Genomic DNA, 16,428 nt, shown 5'->3' with positions numbered 1-16,428 from the left:
AAACTTAGCCTCCCATTTACTTACTGACTCCCGGTGAAGCTGTGTGTCTGGGCAGGACCCAAAACTAGGTATTAAAAGCCTGTTGTCCAATGAGCTTTAATCTTTGCTCCCATTAAAACACAGTGTACTGAATCTGAAAAACAAAACAAAAAAAAAACCCACTGTGGATCAATGGAGTTCTCTCAGCAGGGCATTTACGGACTTTAAACAAGATTTTCACCCGGGCTACGATGTCCACTGAAAACAGTTTGTGATAAATGAATGAACAGCTTGATATTCAAGTGAGGTATTTGATCATTTGATTCGCTAACATATTGAATTTCACCAAGAGTGATGAATAATACAGACACATTTCTACATTTTATATGTGAAACATTTCATTGCTGCATTTGAATGACAAATGGGGAGGTTGAGCTTCCTATATAGTCTTAAAGCAGTCGCCCGTGGTATGCATATGCGAGGCAGTGAAACTCTACTAGCTGGCAAACTGTTTTATTATATGAAAAAGCATTAAGCAGGTTAAACTAAATTATTTGAATTAGTATAAAGTGGTAAAGCCTAAAACACTAACTCGAGCAACATTGCTTAGACAACACTATGCAGGATCAGCTATAGCACTTTATTAAAGTTGCACTTCACGTATAGCTAGTGGTTTGGTAAGTCTTAATAATTTTAAAAAATACAGTATTTAGATTAAATGTTTTATAAACTTTCAGGTGTAGCCTACACCTACCCACAATGTCTCTTGGTTACCATGGAGACAGTGCCTCAGAGTATCACGTATTCACCCTGTGTCTGTGTGGGTTTCCTGGTACTCTGGTTTTCTTCTGTCTCCCAAAATGTGTGCATGCTTGGTGCCCTGTGATGAACTGGGTGTCCCATCCAGGGTGTATTCTCACCTCACGCCCAGTGTTTCTGTGATAGGAGGGATAGATAATGAATGAATGCTTGATATAGTGTCTTTGGATGCAGACCTTTTAGTGGTACTGTATACATGGTACAAGGGTGCTGGGTGCAAGAGGAGATTCAGATGGATAATAAACTGTGCTGAATTAATGCCTAGAGTGTTAATATCTTACATCTCGACTAAATGAAACACCAAACAGCTTATACGTGGTAGGCCGCAATGAAGTCTGCGTCATATAAAGTGAGCTCAGTTTGTCTGTGCATGGGTGCTATAACATTGGAATCCCACAAGCATGGGGCAGGAAAAAATAAAAATGCTCCATCACTTCCATGCGTTACCATGGCAACCGGGGCCTTTGCCGAGTCATGGGGGAATTCTGTTTTTTTGCACGGCTCACTTGCCAAATGAGCGAGTCAGCTCTTCAGGGGTCTGCCTCTTGCCTCTCCCCGGCAACTGGTTGCTAGGTTGCCACAGTTGCCATGTTAATGCGACATGGAGGGTTTGTGGGTATTCAGGCTCTTGAAACATTTTATCACGTTCTGGACACCAGCCTCTGCCCACAGCGTCTCCTCATTAATCGCATATGTTTTACAGAGAATGATAACCATTGACTATCTGTGCCCTGTTAGTTCTTCTGAATGTGCCACCTTTTTATAGCAAGTATATACCAGATTAAAAATGGATTTGACGTTATATCCACCCACTGAGAGACAACAGCATGTGAAGATATTGCAGTTTTTTCCATGGCAATAAGAGAAGGAAGACAGCTGTTCTGGGAGTAGCTCAAAAACAGTGAATACCATAAATTGTCATATTGACATTCATTTCCTTCCACAGATGAAGACATAAAATAACAGTGTGGTGTAATGACATTTGCAGCAGGGCCAAGTGGCAGCGATGTTTGTCACCTGCCAAACCGTGAATGTGGAGAACTAGTAGAATTTCCTGAGAGACTGCCTGCTAATTGTAAGCCACAACACAGCGTATATACTTGATAATACATAATATTATCTATAGGAAAGAGTGATGGATGGCTTGGATCAAAAGGCCACTGCACCAGGAAAACCAAGGGCCTCATTTATCAACATTGTGTTAAAAACGTTCTAAATTGTTTCTTGTGCATAAGATTTTGGGTTCTCATATGCACAATTAAACTGGGATTTATCCAAAGTGCTTACAAAGTTCATACACCTAAGTGTAAGCAGTGAAACTCCAGGCTCCAGGTTCCCCGTGACCCTGAAAAGGATAAGCGGTATAGAAGATGGATGGATGGATGGATGGAAGCAAAGAATTTGATTATGCTCAATAAAGTAAAGAGTTATTAAGCTGTGCTGTTTAATATTTATGTCATTTTCATAAAATTTATGAACATTAACAATAAATTTCATGAACATGAGCTGCATGTTCACAGAATAGAAACAGTTGGGATTTCCATCCATCCATCCATTCATTTTCCATAGCGCTTATCCTACACAGGTTTGAGGGAGCCTGGAGCCTATCCCAGGGAATTTGGGGCACAAGACGGGGGACACTCTGGACAGGGTGCCAACCCATCGCAGAGCACAATTGCACACACATTCACACACTAAGGACAGTTTGGAAAGACCAATCAGCCTACAACACATGTCTTTGAACTGAGGAAGGAAAGCGGAGTACTCGGAGAAAACCCCCAACACACAGGGAGAACCAAGAGAAACTATGGCATTCAGCACTGTGTGAATAATGCTACTCAATGGTGGTTGGGAAATACCCTCAGTATCACTGGTTTCTCTCTGTAATCAGCCTGTAGCTCAAAATCATAGGGTTAAAAGAGCTTGAACATGCACATGCACATTTGTGTATACTTTCAGATCCCAATACACTAAGAGTCCACTGTACGCAAGTCCTCAATTTTCTTCAGGCTGTATCTGATTGTAGTCACACTTACATTTATTTGACTCTTTTTTACAAAGAAACAAGAGAGTATACAATCAGTACTCAAATGTGACAGAACTAAAGATCCAAGTGCAAGATGGGAAAGTCAAAAGGAACAATTGAACACAATAACATAATGATAGGTTATAGTTGTAAATGCTAGTACCAAGACATATTACAATTATTATTCATAAAAACTAAAAATGATATCTATTGATACACACTGATAGAGTGATAACAATAATGGGTAGCAATGAGGAACATTGGTTTATATTAAAAAGGTAAAAAGAGAACCGTGATTGAGTGTGTGCGGTTTTCGGTTAATTTTCAGGTGCTCTTGGGGGAGCTGCATTGTTTCTTGAAGCTCGTGATGGAATATGCAGGGCAAAAAAAAAAGTTTCAGCATTATGGAAGCATGTGTAGGAAGAGTCTAGTTTTAGAGTACCATGCAGTTCTATCATTAAGGATTGTTCACTCACAGACTGAAACCAGCAGGCAGACAGGCGAAGTTCTGTTGGTTACTCTATAGGCAAGCATCAAAGACTTGAACTACAAGGGGGCAACTGGAGTGAGATGAAGAGGGGCATCATGTATACACATTTCAGTTGGTTGAAGTCTAAATGCATTGCCTCTGTGATTTACTAGAACAGTAGTGAGTTAGAACACATGAGTTGTGAGATTATGAGTTCCTGAATGAGAAATTCTGTTGCATATTCTGATAGATACAATCCACCTGTTGTTACATACCACAAACCTGCGTGATTGCCACCACGATGTGGTTTGTGTTAACTGACCATCTGCTAGCTGCCTTGAGGCATCATCCATGTCCTACATTATTAACGCTGTCCCTGTACTGTGAGTTAAACAAAATTGCAGAAAAGCATAGAAAGTTTGTTGAAGTAATCTACTTAATAAAATATGTTAACACACTACCAGCAACTTTAAAGCTCAAGCTGCTACATATTAAATCTGATTTAATGTACAGTGTCTAACAGAGACTTGGATTAGACCAAATGAGTACATAACTATAAATAAGTACACCCCCCCCGATACAGCTATATACCGCACCCTTGTCTAAGTGGCCGAGGAGGAGGCGTTGCAGCTATTTATAATGATGCTGCAGGCATTACCCAGAAATCTTCATATCTTCATACATACCTTTTATTAGCTTCATGGACATAATCACAAAAAGAAGTTTAAGCAGGCATTTTCAGTCATTAATATTTATAGAACACCAGGGTCTTTTTCTGAATTTATATATGACTTCTGAGATTTCTTCTCAAATCTAGTGTTTTAAGTGGAAAAAAAGCAATAATTGCAAACTTGAATATTTTTAAACTATTCATTTAAATAATCCACAAGATCCTCCGAGAACAGTTTTTGTGTCTTTAATAGGCTCAGTGGGTGTTACTAAAAATATAACTGGGCTCACCGTCCATTTATCACTAACATTTGCTATCAGTATTGAAAACATAGTCACACTACCCCATTCTGAAATGATCTCAGACCACAGCCTCGTCACATTTGAACTGTGGCTTAATCATGATATATTGTGTGCACCTTGGTATAATTATTATATTCCTGTTTTAAAACAGACCACCTGAAATTTAGAACATAAATACTGTTTGCATGGAAGTACAGCCTTATTAATTATATATATATATATATATATATATATATATATATATATATATAAAAAGCTCTCACTGCTGCTAGCTCAGCATATCTCTCAGAGTATGCCTATACTGTCAGACAACCCAGTATGTAACTATATAGAGCCCGGTATTACTGCAGCAGTGGAAGGATTATAATTCATAACCCAACTCCAACATAATGAATTAATTTCACTGATCTCCTCACAGTTGTTTTTTTCTTTCTTTCTTTTTAAAGAAAACCAATTTTAATAAACGTTAACAAATAATAAACTCATTCCTTAGCATTGGGAATGTATCGAAATCTTTCAAATTAGCAGCTGTCTAAGCCTTGATTAAGAAACCTGACCTTGACCCATGTGAATGGTTAAACTATAGGGCAATTTCAAACCTCCTGTTTGTCTCCAAGATCCTAGAAAAGAGTGTAATTCAGCTGCTGAGCTACATTTCATGTGAATCATGTGAGGTGGCTGCTTTCAAAGGGGGGGGGGGATCAATCAGGTAGATGAGTTCACTAACAAATGATGATGTTAATTCCCCTACCTGCTGGGTTCATTGAAACTGGACAGTTGAAGATTGCCTGGTCTTTTTCCAATTTTAAGCCTCCCAGTTTCAGTGAACCTCTTACCAACAACCATGCCAGTCACTGAGATCACATTTCCCCCCATTCTAACATTGCATGAATGTCATATATCAAGGAGGTAACTCTGGACTTCATGTCCCAGCAGCCACTGCACCATAGTACTGTCACATGACCACCTGCACCTGTATCACGTTTTTGTTTAACGAGCACTCATATATATATATATATATATATATATATATATATATATATATATATATACGTACGTACGTAATTGTCTAGCCATGCTTTTGTCCACGTGTCGATGTTTAGTTTTGCCACAGTATTTGCCTCGTGTTATCGTGTCTTTGTTTTTTTGGCTGTTTGTTTATTAAATGTTTGAAATCTGCGATTGCTTCCGCTTCTACCTTTGAACAATGAATGAGCTGGTGTACAGGTGTTCCTAATAAAATTGCTGGGGAATGCCTGTACACACAGGTCAGAACGACTATGGTAAGTATAATTACCACTCTTTACACTGATAATGAGCAGAGAAGCATCTCAGAACAAACAGTGTGTTAAATCTTGAGGCAGAAGAGCTACAACAGTAGAGGACCACATCAAATTCCATTCCTGTCAGCCAAGAGCAGAAATCTGAGGCTGAATGTTGGAAAATAGACCAATCGATGTTTTTCCTCATCTTCAATTATATTAAATAGTGGAACTTCTGTATTTGACCCAATAAGCAGATGAACAGGAAGGTTGGGAAATCTGCCGTTGCAAAATCTGAATATTACTGCATAAATCAGCTATTTACTTTCAGCCTACTTATGCTGTTTTTCCTAAAAAAAAAAAATAAAGTTTCAACTAAGCATTCAGTAGGTGAAGCTAGACAGAAGCTGTCTGAATGAGTAATCTTTCTCAGGGCCAAGTGGATACATTCACTCGTGTGATACCCAACAGCCTGGACAGCCATGATTAAGTGATTACCTTATTTTGTCTGTGACAACCAGAGGATTTAATTTCTGAGCTCTAGATAAGTAGGGAGTGGGAAAAAAAATTCCTGATACTTATTAATGAGAGAGGAGCTAATGGTTTGTATCACAAGGGGGACTGGATGAACAGATGGACTGAATGAATTATGTAACTCATAATCTTCACTAAGTAAATAGTGGATTTTCTCTGACAGCTGAAGTCTCTTACTGCTAGTTTGGTACCACGTATTCGTTCGTTTTATGAACCCAAAAAGGGCAGTGTCTGTGTTTTTCATGGCTATCTGTGGCTTCATCAAGCAGTTTCAGTTCTTCAAAAAAGACAGCAGAGGTCGCAAAGCATTTGAATGCTTTTTATTGACTGTGACACTAAACAGAGTACATTTTTATTTTTTAGTATAAATACATTTCATTTGTAGTCAAAACTGGTGAGACATCTTAGCTCTTGCTACCAATGAAACCATGGCAACTGGTGGTAAATTAAAGAGTGCTATGCCCGCTACTGACTAGCAAAAAAAAAAAAAAAAAATCCCCCAAACAAGTCAGTATTTAATCAGTCCCTCCAGGATTTCGCGATCGCAGAAATTAAAACAAGATCAAGCCTACTCAGCAATATTCGGAGGAGCTTGCAGATCTTCAGCAGATTTGGGCCAAGACGCGTCATATGATGTCATCACAATGCGCATTCAGCCAAAGCCTTCTTCGATTCATGTGCGTTGAACATGAGTACAGCTACAAGGTCTCATTTACCAACAGACATCACTGCGAAAGATTGTTCAAGACAATTTCGTGGAATTGAAATTTCGCCAATTCAGCTACTTTTCTGCAAAAAAAAAGCACAAAAAAACTCATGAAGTTGCATTACAAATTCAACATCCAAATACATACACATTTTACATTTTAAAATGTAAAAACATTTTACATTTTTGCAAAATGTAAAATTTTGCATTACAAATTTTGAAGAAAAAAAAACCACAACAAAAATCAAGCAATTTTTGCCACAACAATCACAAAAAAACTGTATTGAGTACTGTACTGAAAATAGACACTGAGGATTCAATTTTACTGACTAGTGACTAGCACCTCCAGGGTTGGGAGTTTGATTCCGCCTCCTCTGTGCATGGAGTTTGGATGTTCTCCGTGGGTTTCCTCCGGGTACTCTGGTTTCCTCCCCCAGTCCAAAGTCATGCATGGTAGGCTGACTGGCATGTCCAAATTGTCCATAGTGTGTGAATAATGATGAGTCTTTATTGATCACATATACATTACAGCATAGAGAAATTTTTTCTTCGCATACTCCGGCATGTTAGGAGGTTGGGGTGAGGGTGTAGGGTCAGCGCCCCCTGGAGCACAGAGGGTTAAGGGCTCGAGGGCCCAACAGTGGCAGCTTGGCAGTGCTGGGGCTTGAACCCCTGACCTTCCGATCAGTAACTCAGAGCCTTAACCACCAAGCCACCACTCAAGCCCTCATGGTTGTGTGAGTATGATTGTGCCCCGTGATGGGTTGGCACCCTATCCAGGATGTCCCCTACCTTATGCCCCAAGTCTCCCGGGATAGGCTCCAGGATTCCAGGACTCTTATGTAGGGTAAGCGGAACAGGAAATGGATGGATATTGTCTAAGTGTTGTTTTAATCGGTTACTAGTTAACAGTGTTAAAAAACACTGGTGATCAGAGATGAAATAAACACATTTGAACGAAAATAGACAGAAATCAGAGTTTAGTGTTTTTTTGATTTGACTGAATGGGCTACAACTTTTCTGTTTACAGTGTGTGCTATTCAGAAGAAATGCAGAATGAACCCAGCTGAGCATTATGGGCTTGAAACAAACAAACAAAATTAACAAATACAATAAATTATAAATCACTAATGCAGCTCCTGATCTTCTTTAAGGAAGTGTGTGTGTGTGTGTGTGTGTGTGTGTGTGTGTTTGAAAGAGAGAGAGAGAGAGAGAGAGAGAGAGAGAGAGAGAGAGAGAGAGAGAGAGATCATTTGCCCCAATATTATTTACAAATAACAAATTCCCTTATCAACAGTGACTTATATAGATTATTATTATTATTATTATTATTATTATTATTATTATTATTATTAGTAGTAGTAGTAGTAGTAGTAGTAGTAGTAGTAGTAGTAGTAGTGTTATCAATGAGACCTCAGGATATAATGTATTGATTAATCATGATACATGGTGTCCCAAAAGTCTCCATACATAGGGGACTATGTTTGCCAGCATCACATCGGTTGTGCCTTCTTCAGTGGACGTCCACTTCTCAGTTGGTCCTCAACACTTGCAGTCTTTTTCAATTTGTTTATAAGTTTGTTAACAGTGTGGTGTGTGTTGTGTTTGCCTGTTAAAGTCCATCGCAACCTTGCCACAGCTATACCCCCCCCAGTGATGAGAAGGATTCTTAAAGGTTATCTGACCCCCCCCCCAAAAAAAGCTAACTAAGTATGAAAAATGTGTGAAGTCGTTTTGCTAAACAGTCTTAATTTCCCCCATGTATGGAGACTTTTGGGACACCCTGTAGTTTAATTGTTGACCTATTGACAGGCATTAGAGTTTAACCCTCCAGTGGCCCTTGAGCTCTAATCTCAGCACCCAGCTGCCACTGTCCATGTGTAATCACATCAACTGGAGCTCTGAAAGCCTTCCCAACAAACTGCTGATTGAGATCGACCTTGAACCCGCCCCCTCCTGCTAAAAACGCGCAAGCCCCGCCCATCCGTGATGAATAATTCATGACTTTACAGTCGGTCTGGGCAGAGCTTTACGTGCCCGTGTGTGGTGCTGCGTCTTCGAGTTTTATTAATGGACCATTTATGGACCACATTAAAGCACACAGACCGAACGTTTTCAAGCCACTGGAGTAGAAAGATCTGGAGGACTGATTGTAAATCGAAGTAGGTTTTGTGCAGATGACAGTGTAGCCTTTCTGTGTCCGGAGCTGAAAACGACGAGGAAGAGCATAAATACAGTAAAGAAGGACTGGTGCAGCAAGGACGATTAGGAAGTAAAAATAACACAGGAAAGGTAGGTGATACCCCATGCACACGCACACATACACGCACACGCACTCGCACACGCACTCGCACACGCACACATACACGCACACGCACACGCACACATACACGCATACGCATACGTCTGAAACAGTGTCAGCGTGGGTCAAAGTGGGATGACAACAAAAAGCAAAAGCCGATGTGAATCTATGACAAACCACAGATGTTTTTGCAGTGAATGTGAGGAAATGAATCTGCTTTCACCGTCTGATCTCAGCATATACCGAGTCATTTTCCCGGTGAGTTATTATCAAGGATTAACGTCTAATAAATTCATTTTTTCAGAGTTGGAATTGCTGTGAATGGCGAGCTCTGCCTGCAGGAGACTGTACTGTTGAAATATGCTGCTTGTTTATAAAATTGAACAGGTGAATGTAAACACCTGGTAAACAGATCCGTTTGGCTCCCTGAATTTATCAGGAAATTTATTAACAAGCACGATATTATATATATATATATATATATATATATATATATATATATATATATATATATATATTACACACACACACACACACACAGATTGGAAATGAAATAACTGTGGAGGTTCTGTAATCATTGATCAGTAATCATTGAGGAGGACGGTAAAGTAATGTGTCTGCCTTGTTAAAGGAAATGTATTTATTTATTTGGGTCTTTAAAATCTGAGTGGTCAAATGAAATACCAATTAAAACCAACTTTTCACACATACTTCTATTAACATGCATGAGGCAAAAACATTACCAGTATATACACACTATTCTTAAAAAAAAAAAAAAATCAGATTGATTTTCATGGTTACTAAATGCATTAGGATCCGATTGATTGAGGTGGTTGGACTGCTCCTGTATGAGTCGTATGAAAATAGGGATGCCAACATTATCTTGATTCTACTCTCCAGACCAATAATTAGAGATTGAGAGATGGCACTGATCTGATACTCAGGATCGTTACCAGCAAGAAAGGGTGGAGCAGATAATGGAGGCCAAAAACAACGACATTCAGTCTGATACTGTAATAAAAAATTGGATTTGGAAAACATTTTTTTTTTTCGGATCTGGAAATGTTGACATTTTTGTGAAAATGTAAACTTTTGTTGATTTCATTATTTATACTTTACACACTTTATTATATTTGTAAGTCTAAGTGCCCTGCTGAAACAAACAAACAAACCAACAACAAACAAAAAATAATAGAAACCCTCACAGAATTTGAAATGGTTTTAATGGATATAATGAGAATTGTATTGGTTTTAATGGAAACTGTAATGGTCCCTGTGGTTCTCTACTGGTAATTAATTGCCTTCTATTGGTGACATGTTACAGTGGGGGAAATAATTATTGGACGCGTCAACATTTTATTCAGTAAATATATTTCCAATTAGGCTATTCACATGAAATTTTCACCAAACTTTGGTATTAACTCACGGAATCACGGAATATATAGAATTCACAACATTAAAGTCCTTAAATAAAGTTATGTATGGAATGACACAGGAAAAAAGTATTGAACATGCTAAGAAAAAGCAGTTCTCCAAGGCAAGGTAAGGCAAGGAACCAGCTGAAATCCATAAGTAATTATAACCCTTATCTGTGCAAATTAATATCAGCTGCGTTAGTAAATCGATGGTCTATAAAAAGGCTTTTCGTTACCAAGGTGTCACACAAGAAACATCTCATGATGGGTAAAAGCAAAGAGCTCTCCCAAGACCTTCGCAACCTTATTGTTGCAAAACATATTGATGGAATCGGATACAGACGTATTTCAAAACTTCTGAATCCTCCAGTAAGCACCATTGGGGTCATTATCCACAAGTGGAAGCAACATCCATCATCAACCGGCCACAGACAGGAGCTCCTCACAAGATTTCTGACCAGGGAGTCAGAAGAATAGTCAGAAGAGTAGCCCAAGAGCCAAGGACCACTCGGAAAGTGCTCCAGAAACACTTGGAGGCAGCAGGTGCCATCGTCACAGAGAAAACAACAGGCAGTGCTCTCCACTGCTCACGCTCACCCCGCAAGACTCCATTACTAAAGAAAAGGCATGTTGAAGCTTGTTTAAAGTTTGCTACAACTCATTTGGATAAGTCTATGAAATACTGGGAGAGTGTAGTCTGGTCAGACGAGAGCAAAATTGAACTTTTTGGCTGTCATACTACACACCATGTTTGGAGAAGAAATGGCACTGCACATCACCATAAAAACACCATAACAACAGTGAAGTTTGGACGTGGAAGCATCATGATATGGGGCTGTTTTTCATCACATGATACTGGCAGACTTCATATAATTGAAGGAGCGATGAATGGAGCCCTTTACCGGGAGATTCTTGAGACGAATCTGCTGCCATCCACCAGGATGATGAAGATGAGACATGGATGGACCTTCCAGCAGGACAACGATCCAAAAGTATACAACAAAGATAACTCTCAATTAGTTTCAGAGAAAAAAAGGTGTTAGAATGGCCCAGTCAATCACCTGATTTGAATCCAATTGAACAAGATTTAAAGACAATATGTTTAGAAGAACGGGCCAAAATCACACCTGAATACTTCGGAACATTCATTTCTTCATACAGGAAGTGTCTTGAAGCTTCATTACAAACAAAGTCTTCTCCACTAAGTATTAAATACATTTCATTTAACATGTTCAATACTTTTTTCCCGTGTCATTCACGTTATTACACATAACTTAATTTATGGACTTTAATGTTGTGAATTCTTTATATTTCCGGATTTCTTGAGTTAATACTGATGTCTGGTGAAAATTTCATGTGAATAACCTCATTGGAAATATATTTACTGAAAATTTTTTTGACTCGTCCAATACTTATTTACCTCACTGTATGTCTATGTTTTATCTAAGTGTTTGTAATGGTATTTGTAGTGGAAAACGTTAGAATTTCTGTGATGGTTTCTATTGTTTTTTTTGTTGTTTTTTTTTAGCAGGGTGAATGAGTTTAACTTAATTAAATTGGCTGCAGTTTTGTGTAAGTGATGTCTCGATCATCTGACAGTCAAGGTTTCAGTACTGGTATCAATCAGAAAAGAAAAACTGGTATTGTGCCATCTCTAACATTAAGAGTATCATTTTAATCTAGTTCCCTTCTTCCACCAACATTCACTCCCTCACCCTCTCCATCCCTCCTTCTCTCTCACACTCCCTCTTTCTCTAACACACACACCACACCATACACATTTGTCTTGCTATACCACCATTGACATAATCATTAATGCAGCTAATTCATGACAATTAAAACTTTAAAAGCTCTTTTCTTTTACTAAAAACTGCAGTTTTAGTAACAACAGCGCCAACACCAACAAACCAAGTAGTTTTCCTTGTGGGGACCAGCCAAATATCCCCAACACACACACACACACACACCAATACCTTTCCATAATGTGTAGGTATAATATGTAGTCCAACTGTGAATGTTGTCTTTTAAGCTTTATCTATTAACACAAGTAAGGCTGGGCCTAGTTTCCATGCTCATTCCATCAAACAAACAGGAACTGCACAGGAACTGCTGCAAGGTGATAACACACACTTATTTTGTTGGGGGCATAGCCAGTGAACAGTCCCTTTTTATAGTGGCATTTGGTGTTGGGTAATACAGAACACATCATGATTTGTTTTGAAATGTTTCACCATCACTGGTGTTTTTAATGCTTTTTTTTTTTGGCTTTGTTTCTGTAAATTGTTCAAATGAAACGGCCTTCCATGCGTGTTTTGGTGAATGGTGTTTGGTCTAGCTTTGATGTGGCAGACTCGGCTGGATCGCTTCGCTTTCGACAGGCGACTGCTGTTCTGAGAGATGCATGTTTCCTGTCTCTCACTGTTTTATTTTTCCTGCCTCTGCATTATATTTTAGTCTTCTCCCTCCCACTACCTTCATCTGCCTCAAACTAAATGTTATCAGAAGGAAAAAATGGTCAGAAAATGGCAGCAGTGGAGGCAGAGGTGGGCTGCTGCCAAGTCATATTTTTTAGATGTATTGGAAATGGAAGCCGAAATAAACCGCCAATCAGAGGCCACACTCAGGGGGCGCTTTAGCTTTTTATATGCTTGGGTATATGAACTGATTTTGAAAGTCAGGGTGCAAATATGTCTTGATGTGTTTTTAGATTGCTTTGCTTTTAGAGAGAGTGTGATCGAGATCTATTTACAAAGCACAAATTGCATTGCCACACTCGACACTGTCTATTCTATTCCTTTTCTTTTTTTTAATCTGACTTCTACTTTAATAATTAATTCCCCATAAATGTCACTGTGATTTAGAAACACCTTCAACACCACATTCCTATACAGTGCATTCAGAAAACATGCAGACCCCTTGAATTTTGTGTCATGTTGTTACATTACAGCCTTACTCTAAAATGGTTTCAATTCAAGTTTTTCTCACCAATCTGCAAAAAAAAAAAAAAAAAAACATAAACAAAATAAATTTCAAACTAAAACATCATTTACATAAGTATTTAGACTCTTTGTTATAAGAGTTTGATCAAGGTTCACCTGTGGTAAATTTAGTTGACATGTTTTATAAAGACACGCCTTGTCAATATAAAGGCTCAAAGCTAAAAGTGCATGTCAGAATAAAATAAATGAATAAAATAAACAAGCTGAAGGAATTGTGAGTGTGCAGTTTGATTAATTGTGCACAGCTACTCAATAATTGCGTGAGAGTCATTGTGTACATGACAGCACATGCAAACCTGGGTAAGGAAATAACATTTAAATGAGGTTTTTGCATGTGCTAATTGTTCTCATTAGACAATTTCAGACCTCACAAAAAAAAAAAAAGTGATCTCCCAGAAGTCTAACTCTAAACATACCACATGTATGCTTAATTGCTCATCTGCTTAATTGCAATGCAGATTGTGGGCGGTGTAAGGCTTTGAAAAACTACTCAAAGCACAATATGAATGCAGAATAAGCGTGTCAACATGAGTACATGTTCTGTTAATTTTTCATATGCTGTCTTTACTTTAGGCACGTTTACCATATTAATATTAAGTCGTTGTTTTGAAACATTATATTTACAGTCATGGGGGAAAAAGAAAGCACACCCTCCTTCAGATCCATGTTTTAATTAACTACATTTTTAATTTAGAATTTAAAAGAAGAAGAAAAAAAAATCAAGGTGTTGGAATGGCCAAGTCAAAGTCTAGACCTCAACCCCTGTGCATAAATTTAATGTCCTCAAACATCAATGAACTGACGCAATGTTGTAATTAGGTGTGGGCCAAAACTCACAAAATGATGTGAGAGACTGATAATTTCCTACGGACAATATTTACGTCATGTTAATGTTGCTAAAGGTGAATTATAGGGTGTATGTATATCTACATATTGAAATATGTTCTGTGTTTTTTTTTTTATTATTTGTTTGTTTGTTTTAGGACCACACAATTGTTATTTAGACCCTGATAAATAAAACTGATAGAATTGAAGGAGAATGTACCTACTTTTCCCCATGAGTATAGATATAGAGGCCTTTTAAGAAGTATTAATAACTGAATCCATGTTCTCTTTGTGTCTGGGCATATCGATGTTCTCTGGTTTCCTCCCACCTCCCAAAACCATGTTCCTGGGATAGGCCACCTCGATCCTGATCAGGATAAAGAGGTTACAGATGATCATGAATGAATGAATTAATACCATAGTGCATTTATTTGGTCTCCAAATGGCAGAACCAGGCTTCCAAAGATTTACTTCTTAGAAGTTTATTAGAAGCTTATAAAATCACACTGCTGGTGCTAATGTAATCAGTTTCATTGAGATTGGCTTGTATTTTGCACTTCTAGGTAGAAATGCCCTAAATTGCATATTCATTAAGGCAAACATGCAAACTAATGTGTTATTTTGCTTATGTGAAAGATACAATTATTCATTGAGATGCAAATCTGTAAAGCAGTGTTTTGCAGTTCACTCTTTGGTGATCACTCAGGATTCACAGTGAATTTGACCCAGGTTTCCTGTCTCTAATACATATTCTGTAGCGAAATTAAATTGGTATTACATTCATGCAACATCAAGCAGTCAAATAATGAAATGTAGGAAAAATAGAACCAAATGAAGTGTGAACATTGAGTATTCTTATTTTAAATGCCAGTTAAAACATACTGGCTGAATCTGGCCTGCTGGCTATGTAACCTTTATCAGTCCTTAAAGAGAATAGTGCTAGAGTGATATCACTTCAGGTTTACAGGTGAGCGTGAGGAGCAATTTCTGACCCTCATTACATCACAATGTTACTGTGATGATTTTATCACTTTCATTCAGTCTGATTCTTATCGCAAATAATTGTCATAGAGACTACTGTTCAGTTGGACTTCTGATCAGCGGGTCGTGAGTTCAAATCCCAGCACCGCCAAGCTGCCGCTGCTGGGTTCTAGAGCAAGGCTCAGTTGTATAAAATGACTTAAATGTAAGTTTCTCTGGATAAGGGCGTCAGCCAAATGCCATACATGTAAATGTATCCTTGTCTTGAATCCTTTTAAACAGATGGTTGCAATATGAAAAGCTCACAAAGAGGTCAAAAGGACAACTCAACAGTGGAAAAGTGCCTCCAAATCATGGCATCAGCTAACACAAAAACTAACACTTCCTCTTGTGATGGGGTGCCATTTCTATTCTTTTTCATAATTGAATGGTTAGTCTTATTTGTGTTCATTCATGGCTTTCTTTTAGATTGCTTTCTTTCAAGTCATTACTATGAAATGCCCAAATTTCACATTTTCACAAAACGTTTGTAGGCAATTGATGTATGAAAATATATGAAAATTCAGTAATTCATGGCAGTTATCAATGGAGGTTTACATTAGTGAGTTTATCTTATACGTAAATATATACAAAACCAGGAGCTCTTGTAGGATACAAAACTTGTTTTTTCTTTGCTGATAAATACCAAAATTTCTTGCATAAATGCTCCTGCAAACAACTTACAAATAAATTTGGTTGTATCCATCTTGATAAATGAGGCCCAATGATAGTAATGGAGCTTTTTTCTTGCTGACTTACATTTGTGCTGTTTTTTTTCTTTTTTTTTTAATTTTTAAAAACAGAAAAAGAAAACATTTTTATTTTAAATTTAGTGGAGAACACTTCAGTGACAGCCATGCCTCGTTGGATTACTTTTGCATAGTGATACACAAAAGTATGTAGTGCTGACTAGACCTGATTTGTATACCTATTTAGATATGAAACAGAGTGCAGTCACTTTGTTTGTGAGGCTATTGCTGTGGCTACCCTTGCTTCTAATTTGCATGACGTTAAGCCCGCTGAACTTTATTTTGACGCCCACTTTGTTGCATCATGAGTGCTCAAAGAGCTACTGCGGAGGAAGCAAATGTTTTAATGGA

The 16,428-nt window shown here is 38.1% G+C and overlaps 1 protein-coding gene across 6 annotated transcripts in view; it reads left to right on the top strand.

The window, feature by feature from the left end:
- The first annotated feature begins 8,834 nt into the window (after positions 1-8,834).
- tanc2b (tetratricopeptide repeat, ankyrin repeat and coiled-coil containing 2b) overlaps positions 8,835-16,428 on the top strand; it is a 215,130-nt gene continuing 207,536 nt past the window's right edge. For 5 of the 6 annotated variants that reach the window (XM_053639923.1, XM_053639925.1, XM_053639924.1 and 2 more), the window contains exon 1: positions 8,835-9,059. The gene's annotated coding sequence lies outside the window, so the exon portion shown is untranslated. Of the gene's footprint in view, positions 9,328-16,428 lie in introns of all 6 variants that reach the window. The other variant, XM_053639922.1, reaches the window with a different exon arrangement.

The sequence above is a fragment of the Ictalurus furcatus genome, chromosome 13, assembly GCF_023375685.1.
Source record: "Ictalurus furcatus strain D&B chromosome 13, Billie_1.0, whole genome shotgun sequence".
In the NCBI taxonomy this organism is placed as follows: domain Eukaryota; kingdom Metazoa; phylum Chordata; class Actinopteri; order Siluriformes; family Ictaluridae; genus Ictalurus; species Ictalurus furcatus.
This window is presented reverse-complemented; position numbering and strand designations above follow the sequence as displayed.